Raw genomic sequence first — 21971 nt, forward strand, 5'->3', positions numbered from 1 at the left:
CCAACTCTAATCCACAAGAGATAATTTGGTATTCATGTTTTACAAATGTGCTTGAGAAAAATCCCTAAATCTTTTTGGCAAGTGCAGTCGAGAAAGTCGTGCAAGCATGTCATCCACCATGAAAAGGCAGCGGCATGGTTGAGTAAAGCGAGGCTTTGTCTCCCGAATTCAGCCTGAAAGACACTGCCATCATCAGCTTTCTTTGTTGCAGACTTTGTCTTTCCAGCATTTTACTGGTTTCTCAAAGGTAAATAGAGGCTTGACTCAGAGGGGCACATGCAGTTTTCCCTACAACAGGTAATAAATTTGCGTGTCAGGCCTGCGCGTCACAGATTAAACATGCTTTGTTTAGGATGATTTATGAGCGCGATGTCGTGCTGAGTGCACTTGGCTGTGAGGAGCTGAGGGTTTGATGGTGGTGAGGGGGTAGCAGGTGGGGCGGGTGGGTTGGTGAGTGTCAGATTTGTCTTACAGGAAGACTGATCTGTAGCTGCTCCGAGGGTGCCCACTGCAACACACACCTCTGTCATTAATCACACACAGCCTCGGAGTACAGAGTGCTTTGTCTTCTCCCCCTCTCACACCAGTGCTGCAAGCTGTCACCATACTGAGAAAAGCTTACTTCAGAATAACTATCAAGAAGTAAGAGAAACTGCCTGCACCCTCTGAAACTGCAGGGTATATGTGTATTCACACAGAGAAAGACATAAAGTTGCAACAGGACTTCTTACTCTTTCTTCTCCTAGTATGGCAGCTGTTGCATACTAGTGTCACTACCACTCACTTAAGAATTGAGTAAAACATCCTAAACTCATGTATGAACATTCCCATGTTCTGGTCTTTGTCAAGACATTGCCTGTGAAAATTATGTCTGCACTATTCTTGTATTCTTCCTCCTTCGGAAAAGGTTACCTGGATATACAGGATTAAGATCATTCACTGTCCCTACGAAGAAAGAGCTGATTCAGCAGGCAGCACAGCTAAAAGCATGTTGCCTTATAATCCAAATACAGCTGACCGCTGATGCCCTACTTTCCCACTGATCTCACACACTCGCTCCTTCCATTCCGAGCTTGAATTTGAGATAATTAATCACAGCAAAGAGCAGTATTAAATTAGGGATCTTCTCTAAGGGTGATTAGTTGATTTTTGACTTAAAGCTGAACGTCAAGAAGACATGCTATTGACATTACATTGCTTTGCATGCATTCAACTGCCAACCGACCGTTCAACTGCCATAGTAACAAGAGCTAGAACAAAAGTTATAAATGCATCCCCTCAAAACCAACAACCAGATGTGCGTTAGTTGCAGGAGAGACGTAATATTCCACATCACAGTTTGATGTCTTCTTGCAGACGTCTATCAAACCCTTATCTGACACAAAAACCTGCTTTATGGGAGTTATTGCTTTGTGTTCATGGACATAATAGGAGTAATAGGCAATGCTGTGGCAAGGGGAAAAGAGTTTTCACAAAATCCAGAGAGGTGAAAAATACAAGACACAGAGAAGATTTTTTTTTAAAAGCCTGACTGTATAATCGCAAATGGGCCTTAACCTGTATGCCATTTCCTACTATGTGCAGTAAAGGCAATGAAAATGAAACAGCACAAATGATAGTGAAGGCACAAAAGGCAGAAGGAAAGAGTCCATTCTTGAGTGCAACAAATATACAGAATAGAGGAAAAGACAAAGCTTAAAGCAACCCACTAGTTTCATAGTACATACTCAGAGAGTTCTCTGTGCATTTTTATGTATCCTCTGCTCCCTGAAACTGTGAAATTTTCACGTCAAAATCCATATTTTCTTCACACTGAAATATGGGCTTAAATTTGCCATCCACCCTAGGCATCTCATAAACAGTTCATTTCTGAATGTGACTCTAGGTGGCCAGGAAGGGGAATAACGATCTGTCAAAATAGAGCTCGCGTCCACAAAGCGCGCTTTCAGTACGGAGGAGCTCGATATGTGAAGTATATAATTGCATGCACTGTTTAACATTTATTACATTCAGTACACCATTGCGGTTTGTTTATCGTAACATACCAGGCAAACAGAGTTAATGTGTGCCTAAGCAAATATTTGCAGCACTATATCAAATTCAGCAACCAAATTAAGGATATCAGAGGGGCCAAATAGGGTCACGTGTGAAATAACAGAGTTGTTAGGCCATCCGCTGCTCCATACACAGATTGCCCTATCACACGAGTGGTTGAAGTGTTTGCACACAGAGCTTTTGCCGCCTGCGGGCTTATATATCACACTGTGCCTTATTAAGAGCTTTAACAAAATCTGGCTTTCACCAGCCCCCCCCCTGCCCACCCTTAGTCACCACTCTGAGGCCAGCAGTCTTCAGGACCTCCGTTTGTACACAGCCCAGGCTAAACGCCTGGTCCCCCTAAACAGATTGGGGCAGTGTACATGTGCCTGATAGATAAAAGGCAAGGATGGGGATATTATGGCTGTGCTCTATGAAGCATTGGTCCAAAGTGATATGCTTCTTCCTGTAAATGGTGTAAGAGATCAGACACACTCAGCTTTATTGGATGTCATGGCTTGATGTGATTCAATTTTATTTTTCAACATATTGAACTGCCTGTTTAGATGCACGCCATAAATTCCTTAACATTATTGCAATAAAATTCCGAAAGCTGCTTGCACTGAAAACATTTTTCTCCTCTCATTTCTAACCAGATTTTACAGTAACAAGTTCTGATAACCATGAAGAGAGCATAGGAAGAGTCCCATGCTACAAGTTCAGCTGTTAGACAGACAAGCCATTTACTTCTATGCAAAAGTAATGAGCAGTGCTCCAAGAGAGTGAACCACTGACCCATAAATTGATTATCCCCAGCTGCACACTGACCCACTGAAATGACTTCACTGTAATCGCTGAAAGTTATGATGTATTCTGGGTGTAGCCTGACTGTGTCCTATTCCTCCAGCCACCAAAATAGAGGACTCCATTTTATTATAGCATGCTGGGAATTCCCCTCCATTTCCTCGCGCTCTTGACCTCCCACCCTCCATTGTATGCGCGAGGAGAGGGTCCGAGGCCGGAGTAGCCCGCGCAACTCTGCCAGGCTGACAGATCGGCTCGTCGTGCCCTCTGCTGCTCTGTCTGCACTGCGGCTCCATTGTTCTGCCCTCTCAGGCCGAGCCGCGGGCGACTCCTCACCATTGTGTCTGACAGACCCGCAACCTGATACCGCGGCAGCAGGCGCCTGCCTCCGTCCCTGTGGAGCACTGATGCAGCGTGTTCATGTGCATGCGCGCGCACGCGCGAGGGCGCGTGCATCAAGTCGTCATGAAATTTACACATAGACATTTGTGGTTATAACTTAAAAAGTGACTTTTTAAAAGCATTTTCTTCTGAAAAGAGAGACTGTTGCAAATGTGTGAATTAATAATGAGGGACTTTCAGCCATCAGAACGTGCATGTAGTTCACTATCACACAGGAAAAAATGAAGATGATCCAGTCACCACAGGCACATGAACAAACCCTACACTGCACTGTAGTAGGATGTATATCTACAAAGGCCTGATGCTCCTATTTAGTAACAAACTATACACTCGCAGTCGCATCTTTACTGCAACAAGAGGAAGACTGACATCTTATCTCACCTCCACAGAGAAATGGAAAAACTGAGCCCGAAGAAGCCTATAGTGCAGACACAACACAACAGCCTATACACATCAAAGCAAGCCCCAACCAAGCTGAGCATGCCGTTGTATGTCACTGAGGAATAGTCCTCTTTTTATGTAACACACAGATGATTAAAGAGTTCAACACAGCAAGCAGACTAATGACTCCACTGGGTTGCAGGGGAACTCAGGAGAGAAGCAGGCAGGGCCTCTGGAGAATACTTGCTGAAACGGGGATAGGTTCTAAAATATACAAATTTATTCATCAGAAAGCAGTCTTTTTATGTCATCGATGTGTGCGTGTGTGAGAGTGTGTGCAGGTGGCAGACAGTGGATGAGAGCGTGTGGGGGGGGGATTGCTATCTGATAGTATCAGCCTCCTGTGAGCTAAAAAACATCAAGCAACCGGTAACAACCACCAACCAACTCTGCCATAATGTCAGCTACGGTTTCCTCTTTTTTTCTTTAATTGTATAATAGGTATTTTAAAGATCTTTAGTAAGTAATCTTGCACCTTTTACCAGATCTCAGTTAACAGGTTTCTTTCACAGTGTTTTCATTTGCTTTCTCCTCAGATTATCAGACAAAATCACAGACTCTGTACTATGTGCACACAGTATAGAGTCTGACTTTTCTTCCATCGGATAAATGGACACCAGTGAGTCCCTCGTGAGAGGTGACAGAGTGATGAATGGTTGCGGTGTCTCTGGGACAAAGTGCAGGAATTATTGTCAGTCACTATAGGAGGAGGGATTAATGACCACAACCAAGTGGCAAAGGCTAATCATATGAGATTAAGGGAAAAAAAAAGAAATTCTCAGATATAGAAATCAGGTGTGTGAGGATAAAACGTGCATCCAGCAGCCATCATAGCAGAGTTTATGTCGCACTGAAACACTAAGAAACTGCATTTTCACAACACTGCATATTCGTTTTCTAAGAACTGTGTAAACAGTCAGCTCAAAATGATTCATATTCAGAGGGTGGAAATCCATATCTGTGCATACAGTGTTGCATACATTATTTTTTATCTTTTTACACTTTTGCATTCTATATCTCAAAATATACACTATATATTGACAATGATGAACTACCATTACTGACTTAATCAGAGAGTTTTCTTGCTGCTGTGAGAGACAAAGTCATGAGCCAGTGCTGATGCTACTTGGAAAATCCAGCCAATATTATGTCCTGTCATTTAATTTGTCAGAATTACAATGAATATGAGTTATTGTCAACTTGACACAGTGGGGACAAAAAGTATAATTCTTTATTGAGAATATGTCTTTTTTTTCTCTCTGAGATCATAAACTGGCTCTATGCCAACAAGGTCCTTGCATTGATTCTGAACCCCGGTCCTTTCTCTTTGGAGTTCCTGTGTTCATTTGGGTTAATATGGTTTCCTCCCACTCTCCAGAGATCTGTCAGTCCAGGTCATATTCTGTGCTGCCGTGCTCTCTCAAAAGGCAAATTGTAGCGTACTGATTGACTTGTTGTTAGGCACTGGTACAATAGTACTAATGCAGATCTGCGTCTTAGTGGTTGGTAATGAATGTGTTTTGAAGTGGAACATGGGCTCCATAGTGCACCAATCACTCTTAGTCACCCATTCATTTTCAGTGGCTGCGTATTTTAATTTTGTGGGAGGGAGGTTGGAGCTTATCCCAGGTCACATCAGGTGAAACACTGAGGAATCACATGTTATTTTTATTAGTTACTTTGTTATATCTATTTCTCATGACCCCTGGATACAGTTGGTAAATGCTTGTCTTTTGTTTTTAATCATGCAGCTATGTGAATAAAGACTCTATTCCTATAACAACAACAAAGTAGTGTGCATTGAATTTTGGGGGGATTCCATTCCCTCTCATGTTGACATAAGTCCGAGGCTGTTGCGAACCATTGTGCTTGGAAAGGAAACATACTCCATCCTTAGATTGAGGTACTATTTTTATATGAATAGGTAGCTAACAGTCTGGTAAAGAGTCAGAGCGATAAGTTGAATATGTTTTCACTATAACAAACTAATTACAAAGTGTTATAAAAAAACAGTGTCAACCATGTTGATATATTATGGTAATTTATAGAAGAGACATCTGATATTGTTGTAATTGTTATGTAACTAGAATGCTAACTTGATGAAAAACATAGTAGAGCTATATAATTGCCTTAATTCTATTCTTTTACATAGAATTTAAAACATATGAACATGTATTGAACATACAGTCAATTTTCTATTTGCCATTACCAAATATCACAGAGGAATACAAAGAGAGAATGTGAGATAACCTGTTTTAAAAGCAAATCTATTTACTTAAGTGTATTTGCAATTTCATACCATCTGATTCCATTTCAATCTGTTTCAGTTCAATCTAGGGATTGTTTAATTTCAGTTTTTATATCCACAAGAGCTTTGCTACCCTTTCTCTTTAGTTCAAGGCCTCTTTTGGAAATATATAATACCCAGAACATGCATCATTTTAGAGGAAGGGATCATCATCCTTAGATATGGCATTGAAATGGTAAATGCAAATCCACTAAAATGGTTACTCCTCGTGGGTACGATGCAGCGGGGATGACAACGTAAACAATGGTGCAGATAGTTGTTCAAACCAGCTGCGCAGTGCTATTGTTAGGATTAGCATGGTAATCTCAGCGCAGGAAAAGCTCACTGTAGAGACACCTTATCAGCCAGGGTGGATAAGTATTTGTTCCTCTTTCATTTTGCACAATTATTACAAACAGCATTCCTCAATATTACATTTTGGTGTCATTCCTTTCATGGAGTGTCTTTATTGTTTTACTTACTATGCATTCTTTGCAATTTTAACCAAATGAATAGCCTCTTTTGCATGATTAAGTTGGATTTAATTAGATTTTTCTGAGACAAACACACTGTAGTATTGCATTAAGCTAAAATTGGAGGGCAAAATATAAGAGTAGTATGCACAAGATAGAGATGGCGAGATGCACAATGTAGAGGTGGACTACAACCAGGCAAAGAAAAGGAGGAGGAAGGAAAATATAATAGAGGAGAAAAGAAAGCAAAACGAGAGCTTGTGTGTGTCTGGATGGGCAGAAGGCCTGCAGAGCTTGGCAGGAGTCCTGCTTCTGACAGCAGCTGCGGCCTCAGTTTTATATCTTAAGGTGGTGCCTTGACTCCACACCAGCCCCTTCTATCTCCAGCTCTCATGTTTTCAATCAGAGGGGACCATAAATTATTGTCAGCAGTAATCACAGCTGTCCACCGTGGGCGCGCTGAGGGGTCCCAGCCTGTCCTGGTGCATCAAGTCACACTGGATGGTGGCACCTCCGATATGGGCAGTGGGAAGGGCCTGCAAGCGGGGTGAGACACAACACAAAACTTCGGAGGAGGAGAACCTGAAGCAGATGAAAATGATCTGCTGGAATGAGGCAAACTCAGACTTAAAGGCATATTCATCTAAAAATGGCAATTCAGTTATGATTAATCAATATCAGTTTGTATAGACCTATAGCCTTCCGTCTTCATCTTTTTACAGCTCCATAAAACATGTCCGAGAGTCATACACCGTGCCATTGATTCTTTGTTATCCTTGTCATCCTCAGTAGTTTAGCAGAACGCTCAGATGCAACGTTTCCTGTGTGTTTTTTGTTCAAACCTCAGTGGAGTTTTGACGACATGAGGCGAGTTGTTAATCACTGAATATTAAATTTCGGGTGAACAATTCCTTCTATTCTGTAACACTGGAAAGCAACACAGAATGACAGACTGTACATCTGTGATCAAACATGATCATTAATTGTTGCACTCTTTGAAAAAAAAAAAAGATGTGGTTTAATTTAATTCTAACCCTGAATGAAATGGGAGACTGCCTGTTAGATTTTCACTAAATGCTGGCACAGCTCTCCTCCCTAAAGTCATAAAGCAGACAAAGTGGGTTTCCCCTCTTTCTTCTGTCCGCAAAATTCATCTGGCTCCTTTGGCAAGCTGCCCGGGTAATCGTGGCACGGTCTGTGTTTTTCACGACAGCACTGTTATTTTGCTGTGAAAACTCTCAGCATGGGGTGGCACACCCACCTCTGGCAAGACACTGCTGTCAGAGCTGATCAGCAGAGAGCAGCCTTCCCTTTCAATTAGCCTTGTCTGTCTAAGAACAGGGCCAGGAGCACCAGCACACAGTCACACAGGCACCCAGTGAAGGAACAGCAAGGAGAACAGGTGGGAGGAGAGGGGAGAGCTGGAGAAGTAAGCCCCAAAACTCCAGACGGGGACTGAAATACCCTCCACTGCTGTGCGCTAAGTCCCTCTGTACCAGAAAGGGCCCTGCCATGGCACGTCACAGTAAACACAGGCAGGCTCCATGGAAACACGGCCATTTGGCACAAAAGCACGGGATGAGATATGGCACCAATGAGGCAGATAATTCCCTGAATAACTATATCTTCCCCCTCATGTGCTATCACAGCGATGAAAAGTGAGTGTGCATGTGTGTTTGCGAAAGAGAGAGAGAGAAAAAAAAGAGAGCATGCAACAAAACAGCCGTGTCATACGTTGCCCATGGAGTTACCTAAGAAACGACACTAATCGAGACACAAATTAGAGGTTGTTTGGGGAGCTTATGAAACAGTGTTGAAGGGGCTTGAGGAGGAACACTGGGAGTTAAAGAGAGAAAGGGTGGCAGCCATGCCCCTAGGTTGTTTATTACAAATGCCACATCCAGGTGGGATTTGCAGAGTTGCACCCTAGCCAGCAGCTTTCTCTCAGTGGAAAGAGCCTGAGGTGGAGGATGGTAAACATGGGCAGCTGTAACACAAGCACAAATGTCCCCCTGGGCTTGGCTGGGGATTTTCAATAGGGAAACTGTGCAGAGGAGGAGGTACTGTATCAATAACCTTATCAAGTCTGTGGACATTTGTAGCATTCAGAATACAGCTTGCAGACTGGGCTCTGCAAAATTCAGACACCAAACTGCCAACATTGCTCGTCTTAACTCCATCAAGTCTATAAATAAGTCCAACTGGATGGAGAACTTATCTCAAAGGCCCATCGCAGGTTAAAGCAGAGCACAAGCCTTTTCTTCCTCTTTCAGTGTTTAACTCACTGAAGCCAAGCATGCTGAATAAAAGCTGGCAATAAGAAGTCGCAGAGAAGAGAAGACTGCGTGGTACGCCGCTCCAATTTTCCAAGCTTCAGATTTTCCCGAACAGTTGAAGAGATGCTCTACTGTAATGAGTATCATGTGTTTAAAGCTGTCGTAGAGGGCTATTGTACCTATAAAACGCAGCAGCTCCGTCATCAGCCGACTGGAACCTGGAAAACCCATCACTGACTAGAGTTTTAAAAAACTTCAGTGTGAGTACAACAAAGTACACTGAACTGGGAAAAAAGAAAGCGTGCGAATTTGTACGTCATTTTCCCTTTTTTTGTCACGTACCTAACATTATTCTTCAGACAACTGTTAACAACCTAATCTGCTGATGAAAATCATGTGATATGATCAGCAGCTACTTTGTCAACAGCTGTTTACAAGGTCAATAATGCACTTTGAGGCTGCATCCAGCATTTTGTTTAGGACTGCTGTAGCACTAGTGTCACCTCTACATATGAGGTTAATTCATTCTCTGCATGCACTGTAGCAAATCCTGACTAAAGACATCCATTTCAGACTAAACATATTGTCCTGGATGTTTGTATTAATGTGCTCATTTTAGTATTTTGTGTCAGAGCCATTGCAGGGGAACAAGACTATTGTTGTGTTGTGCACTGATGGCGAGATACTCGAGTGAATGTAATGCTATTAGCAGTGCTAATGTAACTCTATTAGTAGTGCAACATAATACCACAGACTAAATCTAATAAGGCAGTTATTATCAATGTCACAGTACAAACACAGTGTTATGATTGTTAAGTGGCATGGATGACTCTGTATGTTCTTTTTTTCCCATTATATGGGCTGGACAGAGTATCTCAGTAGACTTTCAAGCAATGCCAAACTAAAAATCCAGCTGCTCTCTCATATCTGGTTCCATATGCATCCTGTTCAATCCATATGTAACTAAGGATATGACTATCTATTTCTTTGTTCTTTTGCCATCCACAAAATATTGATATAACATTTGGTGGATACTTTGTTTTATCCTTATTTGACCAAATGTCTTGTGCTGATACTTTTGTCTTTGACTCCTGAACACCAATAAAAACAGAAAGATCTAATATATATCTTTGTGTATCAATTGAGCCATATATACACATCAACCATCTGTTGTTCAGATGCCTTTTCTCTATATTAAATTGAGTATTGAATAAATAATTTCAACTCAATAAAACATCCATGTTACATAGCAGGTAGTTTGCATTTATGTTTGAACATTTTGCAGCTGCTTCTTTAGCTGCACATGTTTGAGGAAATAAAAGGATACAGAGAGAAGGCACACACTGAAGAGAAAATATAAGAATTTAGGATAGGAGGAACGGTGCAACTCTAAGAGCAGAGGGAAGGACAACATCCTCTCTCGCCTTTCCAGCTGATGTGTGGGATGGGGGCCCCTTTGGTGAGCGTTGTTGTCAGCCGAGACAAACTGCAGCTCCTGGGAGTGCCCCAGATCTGACAGAAACCTCCCCCTCCATCAGTCACGTCATCTGAGTCAGTGAAGGAGTCTGCGCCCTGCTCGCGGTCACACTAACCAGGAGACACAAGCTGTTCCTCTCCAGGTGCTCATTAATGCACTTGTCCTTGATACCTCCACCATACAACAACACAAAGACAAACACGTGCCTGCCGTGTTCTAATTACACTTGCGCGCACACACACTCGCTAGGATGGGCATCGTGCATTTCACTAAGAGACTTGTAAATGTCAAACAACAGCAGACGCCCCTTTACTTTCCCCCCTCCTGCTGTTGCTACTGTTGCTGTTCTTGTCTCTTTTTTTCTCTCTCTTTTTTTTTTTTTTTGGAGGGGAGGTACACGCTGATAGGGACTGATGTGAAGCAGCAAGAGACAGAGAGAATGTAGTGCTATGTAAAGGTGGTTCAAGCCTTTGAAGTGGGGGACGTTGGGGACAGCTGATAGGAGAGCCGGTACTGAAGTGGAGAGCTGGGTTGGAGGAATTCATCAAGCTTCCCCAGCAATTAGCATATGGGCCTAATTATCATATGAAACCAATCCTCCATAACCAGCCTCTGCCTCCAATATGACTTCCTATCCTTCTACATTATCACCCATCCCACTGAAAAATGGTGAGCATGAATGACCCTGGTATTGTCTTATACCTCTCCTTTCCAAGGCCTGCTTGAATAACTACCATACCTCCAATGTTCCTTTTTCCATTATGCAGTTAAGCCAGACAGTTAATTATCCAGGAGCAGGGAGGCCGGGTCTCTTTGCTGGCTGCGATAACGATATGCTTTGCTGGGCAGAGAATGAAGAGGGCCAGCCCATAGGGAGCCCTGCTGATGTCAGGCAATCTTTCAAAAAAGGCCCAGGCAATTAGATGCACCAGTGCTACCAGGGATGACTAGTGTTATTGAGGATACTGGCTAGCTTCTCTAATGGGGGTATTTAGGGCAATTATGATAAAGATGTCAGGGCGACCTCCCTGCGACTGCTGCTTTTACAAGGGGTGCCTCTAAGTGCAAGATCACAGAGCAGAAATAAGAAGTGACTAAAGATGTGGCCGGTCCCGTGTGGAAGTCTTGCCACCAGCAGAACTGCACTTAAGACTTGTCTCATGTGGAAAATACTGTCTAGAGGTGCTAAATGGGCTAATCTGCCCTTAGAGTTGAGTTTTTATGGGAATTTTGGAGTCTATTATGACAGTCTCAAGAAAATAAACACTCCAGTGCTCAATTAAAGAGCAAAGCCTGGATGATTTGTTTCCATTTAGCATCATAAGGATTCGGCACATCTGGCCCAGGGAGAGATCGGAGCACTGTTATTATTTAATGGACGAGGGAAGCTGACCATCTGTAAGGTAGCAGAGCCCCACAAAGGGGCCTTTCATGTGGCTACTGTTGTACTCTTCTTGTGTCTGACTTGTTTCCACACACATGTTAACCTCAGTCATCACCTTTCCACCGCTGGCACCCACCACCTCACATCAAAGTTACAGCTCAGGGACATAACCAAGAGCTACTGGTCACCACACACACCTAGAACAAGCCAGCCCGACTGCAATGTTAGCATATGCCATCCACATGGCTGGCATGACACTAAACACACACTGACTAATGTTTGAAGTAGGTTCAAAGAGGCAAAAGCAGAGGAAAAGTGCAATGTGGAAGCAGCATGTATCCTCTTTCCCCCTTTAAAACAGCCAAACAGCTGGTCATGTTCTTACAAAGTGCTCAGTACATTTCCATGATTGTTTTTATACCATGGCTGTGGATAATGCACCATGATATCCCTCTCTTTGTAATAACCTCTCTGGATAGATATTAGACAGTCGGGAAACAGCAATGCCACTATACAGATGAAGTAAAGCTCTTCACTGAAGCACATTCCAAAAGTAAGTGTTTCTTTCTGTTGCAGATCATGGAACAGTGCCATGCACTAGTCAGGAGAGACTGGGGAGATTAGATATGAAGTTTAACGCAGTAAAAGCCTAGAAGTACACTGAGCCTTTCATTATAATACTGTAATGAAGGAGTTCTGCTGGAGAAAATTAAGCAGACAAGGGAAATATAAATCTTAATAAACCAAAAATCTTGGTAGTGGCCTGGCTCTGGTCTATTTGCTGGTTTGTCCAGCACTTAGATTCATACTGATCTATCCCATGGATTACCATATGCTGACATTCATGGTTCCCAGAGGATGAACCCTACTGGCTGTGATAATCCCCTGTATTTATTTCTAGTGCCACCAGCAGGTTGACATTTGTAATTTTAGTGAAATATCTCAGCAGCTAAGGTGCATTGCCATGGAATTTGGTGCAGCCATTCATGTCCCCCACAGGATGAACTGCAACAATTTAACCTATCCCTTAGCTTTCCATCTATCAGCACCATCAGGTCAACATTTGTTCAGTGCTTTGATTTATGACTAAATCTTAACTGCAAAAACAATAATGAAATTTCATCTTCGTGTATAGTGTTAATTAGCATGCTAAACTAAGATGGTGTATATGGTAAACATTAAACATCAGCATATTGTGAATGTGTGTGTGTTATCATGCATTATTCAGGCATTATTAAAGCCTCAGACGTCACTAGCATGTTCCCCTATATAGTAAAAGTAAAATGGCCACAACTGGTCCTGATGCAGACACTTTCAGTTTTGTTATTCTCAATGCTATTACAGCTTCCTCTGTTGCAAGTATAAGATTCATTTACCATATGTGAGTTACGTCCCTGAAAATACCACAACCACCAAAACAAATTGATTGAATTCACTCATGAAACATCTGCTCCTTCTCCTGTGAAATGAAAGACAAACACAATGAGGCAGGATTCAAGACAACAGCAGTCCTTTCAGCTTAGATTATATAAAAACCACCAGGATCTCTTCCCATGTCCTCATTCTCTTGTTTTTCCTAATTCGCCCTAAATAATCTTTTACCTTTCATTGGCCAGTTTTTGTTATTTGTCTTTACTCCTTCTACAAAATGCTACCCAAGCATTTCAGCATCATAAGCAAATGGGCACATGGGCCTCTCTGAAATACTAGCCAATCAATCAGGCCAGGTTTGCCCTTCTGGAGCAACAAGCCCCCATCCTACCCAGCCATCAGTCATGCCCCACCTCTGGTTGTCCTCTTGCCTATTTTCACACCATCTCTTTCACTCCACCGCTAACGCGATGACTTATTATGTTTTCCAACTTGATTCCCCTTGATGTTTGCTCTCTAATTCTCACGCTGCCCGTGAGTTACAATCTCCTCTGCCTGTTTTTCCACCATGATAGCTGGAGAATTAGCTCCAAATGTTTGGCAGAGCATCAAAACACAAGCAGGGGGAACCTGTAGAGAAAAGAGACAGCTTTGAAATTTGATCTTAATTTTCTTGCTTTTCACCTTTATCGATAATATTTAGCATGAAAAGGAATATCTCCTCTGTTTGGACACTTATAGAGAAGTTAAAGTTAAAAGTTTCCATGCACTCCTCTGCACAAGGTCATTTAAAAAAAAGGAGAGGATGTTAAAAAGCTCTCCATGACAAATTGCCACTTGTGCAAATACAGTTTACAATGCCAGCACTGTGTGGAGGTGTATTGTCTTCTTGGGGGTATAGGCTTCGCCCCGGAGTCGGAGTAATAACTATGGGAAAAAAAAAGAAAAAAAAGTCAAAGCTTTTCCCAGAAGGGGCGCAACATATGCCTGTACGGCATAGGGTCACCTTAAAGGCTGCTGTGCTGCACTTTGCACACAGCTAAGAGGCACATTTAAAACATCAGCTAAGCATCAGCTAACAGTCTCACAGCCTGAGTGATTACGCAAGTGTGTCCATCATTTGCCAAAGATTGTTGTTGATTGGTGAGGTGAGTTCGCAAGGAGCTTCTTCACTCTCCAAATTTGTCACAGGTGTAGAGAGATGAGCTTAAGGAATTTGTCTTACCATAGTAAACCTAAATTGTGAGCAAATCATCCAGAAAATTGCAGAGAAAGTCCGTAAATCAAAGCCTTCTGGGCAAGCACTCCATCTAAAGCAAGGCATAACTTAACAAACTGTGGCCGTCTGAGTCATTTACTTCTATTAGAAAGAGGTGTTTCTCTTAATACAAACTGATAATCAAGAACTGCGCATCAGGTCTGGACAGAAGAGCAGCATGACCTGCTGTGTGTACATAAACCACAACTCTAGTGATGGATGGCGGGCTTGACAGAGTGTTGTTTTGTGATGTAGAGAAAGAAAGATCCCACTGTGACTCCCATCCACCATCACACACACAAACCTCTCAAAACACCACATGTATCATTGTCTGCAGATGCTGAAATGAGGATGTGTGAAAAAGGAATTGTAGGTGTAATGAAAGGGTAAAAATTAGTGGATTTGTACATGTATATGTGTGTGTGTGCGTGCATGTGTGTGTAATTGCATAATCAAGAACACATAACAGCTCACTTGTCTGATTGCATCAGAGACACAACAAGAATGAAAATCAGTGACTTTTGCTACGCCGGCTCTACTCCTTTGCCTTTTCCTAAACCATCTGTGGTCAACAGGAGGATAACAAAAGAAAAAGCAGCGATAGATAGTGAGAACAAGACCCACCATCCTTCCAGGAAGGACCCTGAAGGGTTTGGGGCCCTGAAAAATAAGGCTAATTTGAAGGTCATTTAAAGAGCGCGAGGCGGTGCAGCTCAGGAGGGGGGCCTTGGGAACAAGTGCAGGGGGAGCGGCTTGGGTTGCACCGCTGTGAGGTAGGCGCTCCAACGCTCTCCCTGGTGCTCTTCATCAATCTCTCCCATCCACTGAGAGCCTCTTCTGACCCACATAGCAGCCAGGGGGAGGGGGTTTTGCCTTTCTTCCATTATTGATACCACTGCATCACACAACCTGCATTTACCTGAACCAAGTCAGCAGAGGAGCCACAAAGGTCAGAGAACCACAGGCAGACATTTAGCCTCTCATTCACATTCACAGCCAAAGGTAAGTGAACGCCCACCTGGCTGCCTTTTTGATATTCCTATTGTATGAACTGTTCATTTGGAAGCATATTGTTCAGGGTGGGGGTTAAAAGTATGGTTTGGTCAAGTCTTAACTATGAGTGATTCATTTCAGCCTTAAGCTGAAGGGATCAATTTCTCTTGCAGTCAGCATACTGCTTTAAGTGTGCTGACTGTACAGAAGTGCCATATTCATAAAGTTTTCACAATCTGACATTAGAAAAAGTCATCTGAAACATTACTGACTAACTTTTGGGACATTAAATGTGCATTACAGGTCATAGATAAAGTAAGATTGTAAAATCTAATGTCCATATACTGTAACTGCTGACTTTGTTGTGGACAAAGAAGTTCTGTGTTTCTTTTTTTTTCCTGGACAGATGCCACACATTTTACACATGTAAGTAAAGAAACAGGTGAAAAATGTTTACGCTGGATGCCTCTGCAGCATAAGCACAATTAAACTGTAAGTCGCTGCACTTTGAGTGAGCGGACAACTTGCAGATTTTCCTGTGGTTAACACCAAGGTTATGGGGGTGCAAGGCTGGACCACAGTCTACCAAGGAGGATGTATGGCACCGTCCTCTCATCAGTCAGAGGGATGTCCTCGGTAGTGCTATCTGTGTGTGTGTGTATGTGTGTGAGTGAGTGTGTGTGTGTGTGTGTGTGAGCAGTTGGATTTGGAAGGTTCAGGGATGCAGATGTGTCCCTCTGCATTTTGGAGGTGTCTGGCAAACAGTTGCTGATCCCTGTTTGAGCGGCTAAAGCTTGATTGCAGGGCCACTGGAAGAAGATGAAACTCCCCCATACAACATATCTCCCTGTCACAATACCACTAAAACTGCAATTATGAAGGAATGTACTCGCTGTCAGTACACAAAACACAGTGGTTGGTTTAGAGCGCCATTGTCTAAACAGAGAACAGCAATATCACCTCCAAAGCTCTCTCGTAATCTTTGATTTTGACATTGAATAGAAAGAAGAGAAGAAGCTTTAGTGGTGAGACAATAGTAGATTTGTTTCCTGCATATGCTTCAAATTAGGCCAAGGTTTGGGTAAGGATAAACACAAGTTTAAGCCATTCTAAGTCTTTGCCATAGCAGGGAATAATTCACATTTGAATACAAAACTATTGTTTAACAAAGAACTGGCATGGAATGATGCCGTTGGATGGAAAGACAGCTTATCTTATCGTACTGTAACTGTCATGTCTTTTGCTGTGGACAGCTTCAGTCAGTTCAAAGGAAGGGGTGCTTGGCTTAAGTGCCTGGCTTTGTTTCTTCCTCTTAACAGTGGCATTACTTGCACAAATACTTTGATTACAGCAGTGAAACACATTTCTTATGCTATGTGCGAATAAAACGCTTTATCTGAAGTGCAGCAGCTGTGAAGACATTAGCATATTTGCCATGAGTCAGAATAGGATACCTTTGTTAAAAGTGGGAAAACCACTCATGCAATTTAAAAGCAACAAAACTGTGCCAGTTTTCCCAAAATGTGGAATTTCAGCTCAAAGAAAGTGCACAATTTCACAAAGATAAAACAGGAATATCAGAGAGTCTCATCGAGGTACTGCTATATTTTATTAACTCCAGAACTGCTCCAATATTTGGGATAATTGACATATTTTATTTTAATTATCTGAGATACTACATAACAATGTCATATTAAGTAAAATCTACTCAGTTCCTACTTTAAACACTGTTTGTTACAAAAGGGGCTCATGTTCAGTGCTGAGGGGCGGGTGTCTGTGGGTTAACTAACACAGGAAGTGGGGACAGCTGTATAAAAGTTAGGTGCTAGTTTGTGGTTTTAACAAATAACTGTGACCTTTCTGACAAGCGTGAGCGTAATATGACTGAATAGGACTGTAATCAGAGCCGAGTTTGTAGGCATGTGAATTGGATCCATAAATTGTTTGCTATTTGTTCCGCAAGACTGTTCACACATTCCTGTGTTGACAGTTGAAGTTGGTTAGAGTTGTACATTAAGACATGATAATAACTGATCTCAGTTGCCTTGTTAGCCCACTTCTAAATGTAACAATCACACAACAAATTATCTCTGTTTGAAATAGCTATAATAGTTCCAAAGAGGTAATTTTGAAAATGTGTGACATTTTCTATTACACTCATATCAAACTAAAACGATATAAAATACAAGTTATATAACTTTAAACTTCTAATGACACATGATAATTAGACCAAGAAATAAAAAATGTTAATTGTATTTTGCATTTCTTTGCATTCTGATCCAGCTCAGTGAGAAGAATCTTGCCACCAGTTAGATGAATCATCTAGCATGTCAATAACACACTGTTCCTGCACATGCTGGGGACAGTGTGGTTTCTTACCATAGCTGCCTGTGACCGCACAGTTGTGTGGCAAGAGTTCAGTTCACAACCTGAGGTATTTCACCCCATCTCTCAGTGCAGCTGGATGCAAGACGCAGGTTTCATGACTAATCACATGATTTTTTTAATTAAGCAGTGAAAATCTACTGTAACAGTGCGGGGAGCAGCTGTTATCCGGCCTGTAAATGCAGTGTTTCTGCCGCCACCACCTTCCAGCTGAGAAGGAGGTTTTCTGTTTTCATCTAAAGCTTCGGGTTTACAAGTGAAGTTGACAAGGTTGTCATGAGCCTCTTAAACTGTGAACAGGAAGGGCAAGTGCTAAAGTGCCTGAGGGGAGATTTCTATGGTCGAGTGTCCTGACAGATGAAAATTGAGTAATTGCTAGCACACGACTGAGCTCAGGCAGTGGACGTTATAAGCTTTAAAACAATGACAATCAAAAACTGGTATTACCATCACATTACACTGTTTTTAAGGGGTAAAAATTTGATATGGCATGCTTGGCATTTGAGGAAGTACATATTATTTAGAATCCAACATTTTAGAGCCATTGTATGATTAAAAGAAAGTTTACTGGCAACAGTTATCCTGTCTCTCTCACTGAAATGGCCTCAATAAAGTTATTCAACGTTAATGTTTGTTGGAACAGGTCCATGGAAAATGGAGAACTTTGAAAGTCTGAGGTGTATAGTGTAAACACACATTAAATAACATGTTTTTCTTCCGCTGCCTGCATGGTCTGTAACTAAACCTAGGGTATGCATAGTTGAACCAGGAAGCTCTGTGTCTCATATGCATAAGGATAGGCCGACAGATCCAGAGGTATGCACGTCACCTCAAAACCATATGCGGAAAACCCAGAATGTCCAATAAGGTGTCATAGTTAATAAGGTTCAACTCTTTGAACTTGAAGTGAACAACTTTTGTAGTATTTCTGTTTTTGGGTACATGAAAATTGCAAGTCAGCACTGTCTGAGAAAATGGACAACATCGGCCTTTGTGTAGTCATCTGCCAAACGTGGATCTGAACTCAATCCAGCACCATCCTATTCACCTGATGTGACACCCTCAGACTACTACCTCTTCCACAAGATGAAGAGGGAGCTCAGTGGTTGCCATTTTGACAGCTACGATGACATCATTGCTGCTGTAGACCGCTTTCTCAGACAGTGTTGACTCACTATTTTCAATTACCTGAAACAGAAATACCACGTTAAACGTTATTGTCGAACTGCACATGCATGTAATGAGAGTTGTAAAACTCATCTTCTTCTACCTTATGCCATGAGCTTATCAATCGCCCCTTGTATAAAATCTGATCTTGTTAACCTTTTATAAAGTATGCCTTCTTGGAAAACTACCAAAAGTTATGTATGTGACTGCAGGTCTGTGGATGGGATATTTGAAAACTGATACTGCAACAGCGTAAAAAGAAACACCATCAAATGGCAACTTAAGATGAACATTTAACTCTTTCAGTAATGTGTCCATTTGCATTATATTCTGTAGGTTTGCTTAGCAGCTTCACTGTGGGATTGGAGTAAAACAGAAGAATGATTTCAAGCGTCTGAATGTGCTTGGCAAGGGTGAGAAATTTTAAGTGCTCACCCTCCACTTCTTGTCACCCCCCCCCCCCCCCCAAACTTCTACACGTACACACACAAACACACAGATGTCAGAGAGGTCTGAGTGACTCTACCCCTGTCACTGGGTGCCTGCTGTGAAAACACCAACCACCACCACCCACGCCCCCAATGCCCCCCCACCCCTCCACTGCTCAGCCCCTCCCCTCTCTCTCTCTCTCTCTTTCTCTCTCTCCCTCTTCTCTGGACGCTAGCCTGACATACCAGACCTTGTTCGTTAGCGCATATTTTTACCCACCGTTACTAAATTAGGAAGCCAGAGGGAGCAAATGGAGTGTGGCTGCCAAGGCAGAAGAAGAAGGGTCTGATCAGGCCTGGGTTTGCTGAGGGCCCATGCCAACCCTACCAGCTTCATTAAGAGCCACTTGGGTTTCAGAAATAGAAGCCCAACAGGGACCGGGGCCAAACAGAGCCCTGAACGGCCAGCCAAAAACTCACGGGACAAACAAACAAATAAACGGGTTGTCTCATGGTCTGCCAGAATCAACCGGCAGCAGCCATCCCAAGGAGCCATAAGAAGTTATCTTAGGCTGTATTGCACACAAAATGTGCCCTGCCCTGAGTTTAAAAGTGGTGACAGTACACATACTGCCAGCCCGATACAGAATAAATTAACCTAGAAAGCTGTCTCCAGAGACCAATTTCTCAAAGCAGCCACAGAGACGTTACTTCTTGTTTATTTGGCATAGATTTTGGGCACTGATGTAAGAAAGGATATTTTCACAAGGAAATGTACATTTCCTCTTCTCACTATTGGCACATAGCATTTATGTCTATGAAAGTACAGGATGATGTGGAATACAGGTATTCTTTATTTGTATTTTTAAAAACATATTTTATTTTAATTCTCAGAAGCCTTGCAGTTTTTCATCTCTACCTACACTCACAATTCAGATCTATTCGACTATTCACATTTAAAAAAATGGATGAACATAGTACAGTACTGAAATAGATTGTAAAGTACTTGATATATAATAAATAACTAGAGGGGAAAGCTTGTTGTTATTTGGAAAATGTAATTTGTTTTATTTAGAGGAGATTTGTACAGAAGACAAAGCCTGCAAGCAAGCAAGATTTCTTTTTTAAATCTCTGACAGTGTAGTGTCAGAACCACAAAGGAAGGAAAAACATTATGACTGAGGGTTAAAAACCATAAAGGAATGTCTTTCAGGTTCATTGTTTACTGTCTCATCTGAGTGGCACCTCTCAACCTGTGCATTGCAGTGACTTCACTCCATTTAACACCTACCCATTAAACTAATGAGCTATTAGCAGCTGACTTTGAACAACTTTAAGGTCGATGTTGCCACTCCCATACAGTATATTAACCAATAAGGATACAGAGAATGTATGTCCCTACTCTCTATACAGGATGGTTTCGACTGACAGTGTTGCTGTGTTTCTTTTCTTGATGATGATACTTTTGATTGTGTGGTCCTTGCCAGTCGCTGTCATCATAATGTACTTTGATGGCATTAGGATGTTATCATTTTTACCATTTGACTGCTGACCAAATAAAGGTTTACAAATTACAAGTAACATAATAACAGGTTTGAGAAATCATGACATAAATGGTCTGATAAATGCTGAGGATGCAGTTTGAATAACAGTGAAAAAGGAAGGATGCCCCTGGGGTTTATATATTGCTAGTTTAACATTCTGGAGTGTGAAAGCCCTTAGGAGAGGCCAAAACCCCAGCCATCATCATCCTTAAAGGAGCATAACAATATTATAATACCCCCTTGAGCACAACTGTAAAATCTACAGTATATCTGGGACCATTGCTCTTGTGTTACTATATTGACATCTTGTGGAGAAATTAGGATACTGCAATTCATATGTTCACAACATATTCAACATGCCCTCACATAAGCTGTGCAATAGCCTTAATGAGGTGAGAAAAAAAATTGAATGACATGTATATCCTTCTTATGGGACTAAAAATTAAAAATAGCAAAAAATAAATATATTTGTAGCAATTGCAAGCTAGATTTAAACCTTCAACTTTAAGTCAACGCCAGTTAAGATACCAGACCAAATCCTCTGCATTCTTGCTGGATCAAAATCTAAGACCAAAAGAATCACAAGAAAATGTATTCTAAAGGATTTCATCAGTTTCATTGCTCTGTTTATCTGTTACTATTTTCTTCAAACCACCCAAAGTTTTTATTCCAATACCGTACTAGGACAACAATAATAATGATAATAATAATAATGATAATAATAATAATAATAATAATAATAATAATAATAATGTCATCTAGATTTTGACACAACTTCCTTCCTCAAGATACAGGGTAAAGATCCAGCAATAGGCCATAATCATGTCATTTATTGTGTTTTATTTCTGCATATTCCCACACACACTTTCAATTGAAGATCCCGCACGCCCCCGCAGGTGTTTTCAATTACTCTCCTAATTAGATTGAAATTGGGGTTGGGCTATGCTGGGAATTAGTGACACCCTGTCAAGTAATAGCGCTTGTAATGGCTTTTTCAAAAAAAATAAATAAATAAAATAATTGAAATAACATTTGCTTAATAGTGTTAAACACAGGATAACGGTCCCATCCTGACAGGGGAGCAAAGCTAGCAGAGATACAGAGCTATCCAAAGACCCTACACCGGCTTGGGTAGACAAGTCAGACACCTCAGGTAAAAGCACATGTGGGTGGAGCAGGGTCTTGAAATGAGCCGATACCAGTTATACGGTAAACCTGGAACCATGCAGCCTCGATGACCAAAA

At 41.7% G+C, this 21971-nt stretch overlaps 1 protein-coding gene across 2 annotated transcripts in view; it reads right to left on the bottom strand.

Annotated features, from left to right (window-relative positions):
• mef2aa (myocyte enhancer factor 2aa) overlaps window positions 1-21971 on the bottom strand; it is an 86617-nt gene that overhangs the window by 63764 nt on the left and 882 nt on the right. The gene's annotated exons all lie outside the window — the stretch shown is intronic.

This window comes from Lates calcarifer, linkage group LG10, assembly GCF_001640805.2.
Source record: "Lates calcarifer isolate ASB-BC8 linkage group LG10, TLL_Latcal_v3, whole genome shotgun sequence".
Classification (NCBI taxonomy): Eukaryota; Metazoa; Chordata; class Actinopteri; family Centropomidae; genus Lates; species Lates calcarifer.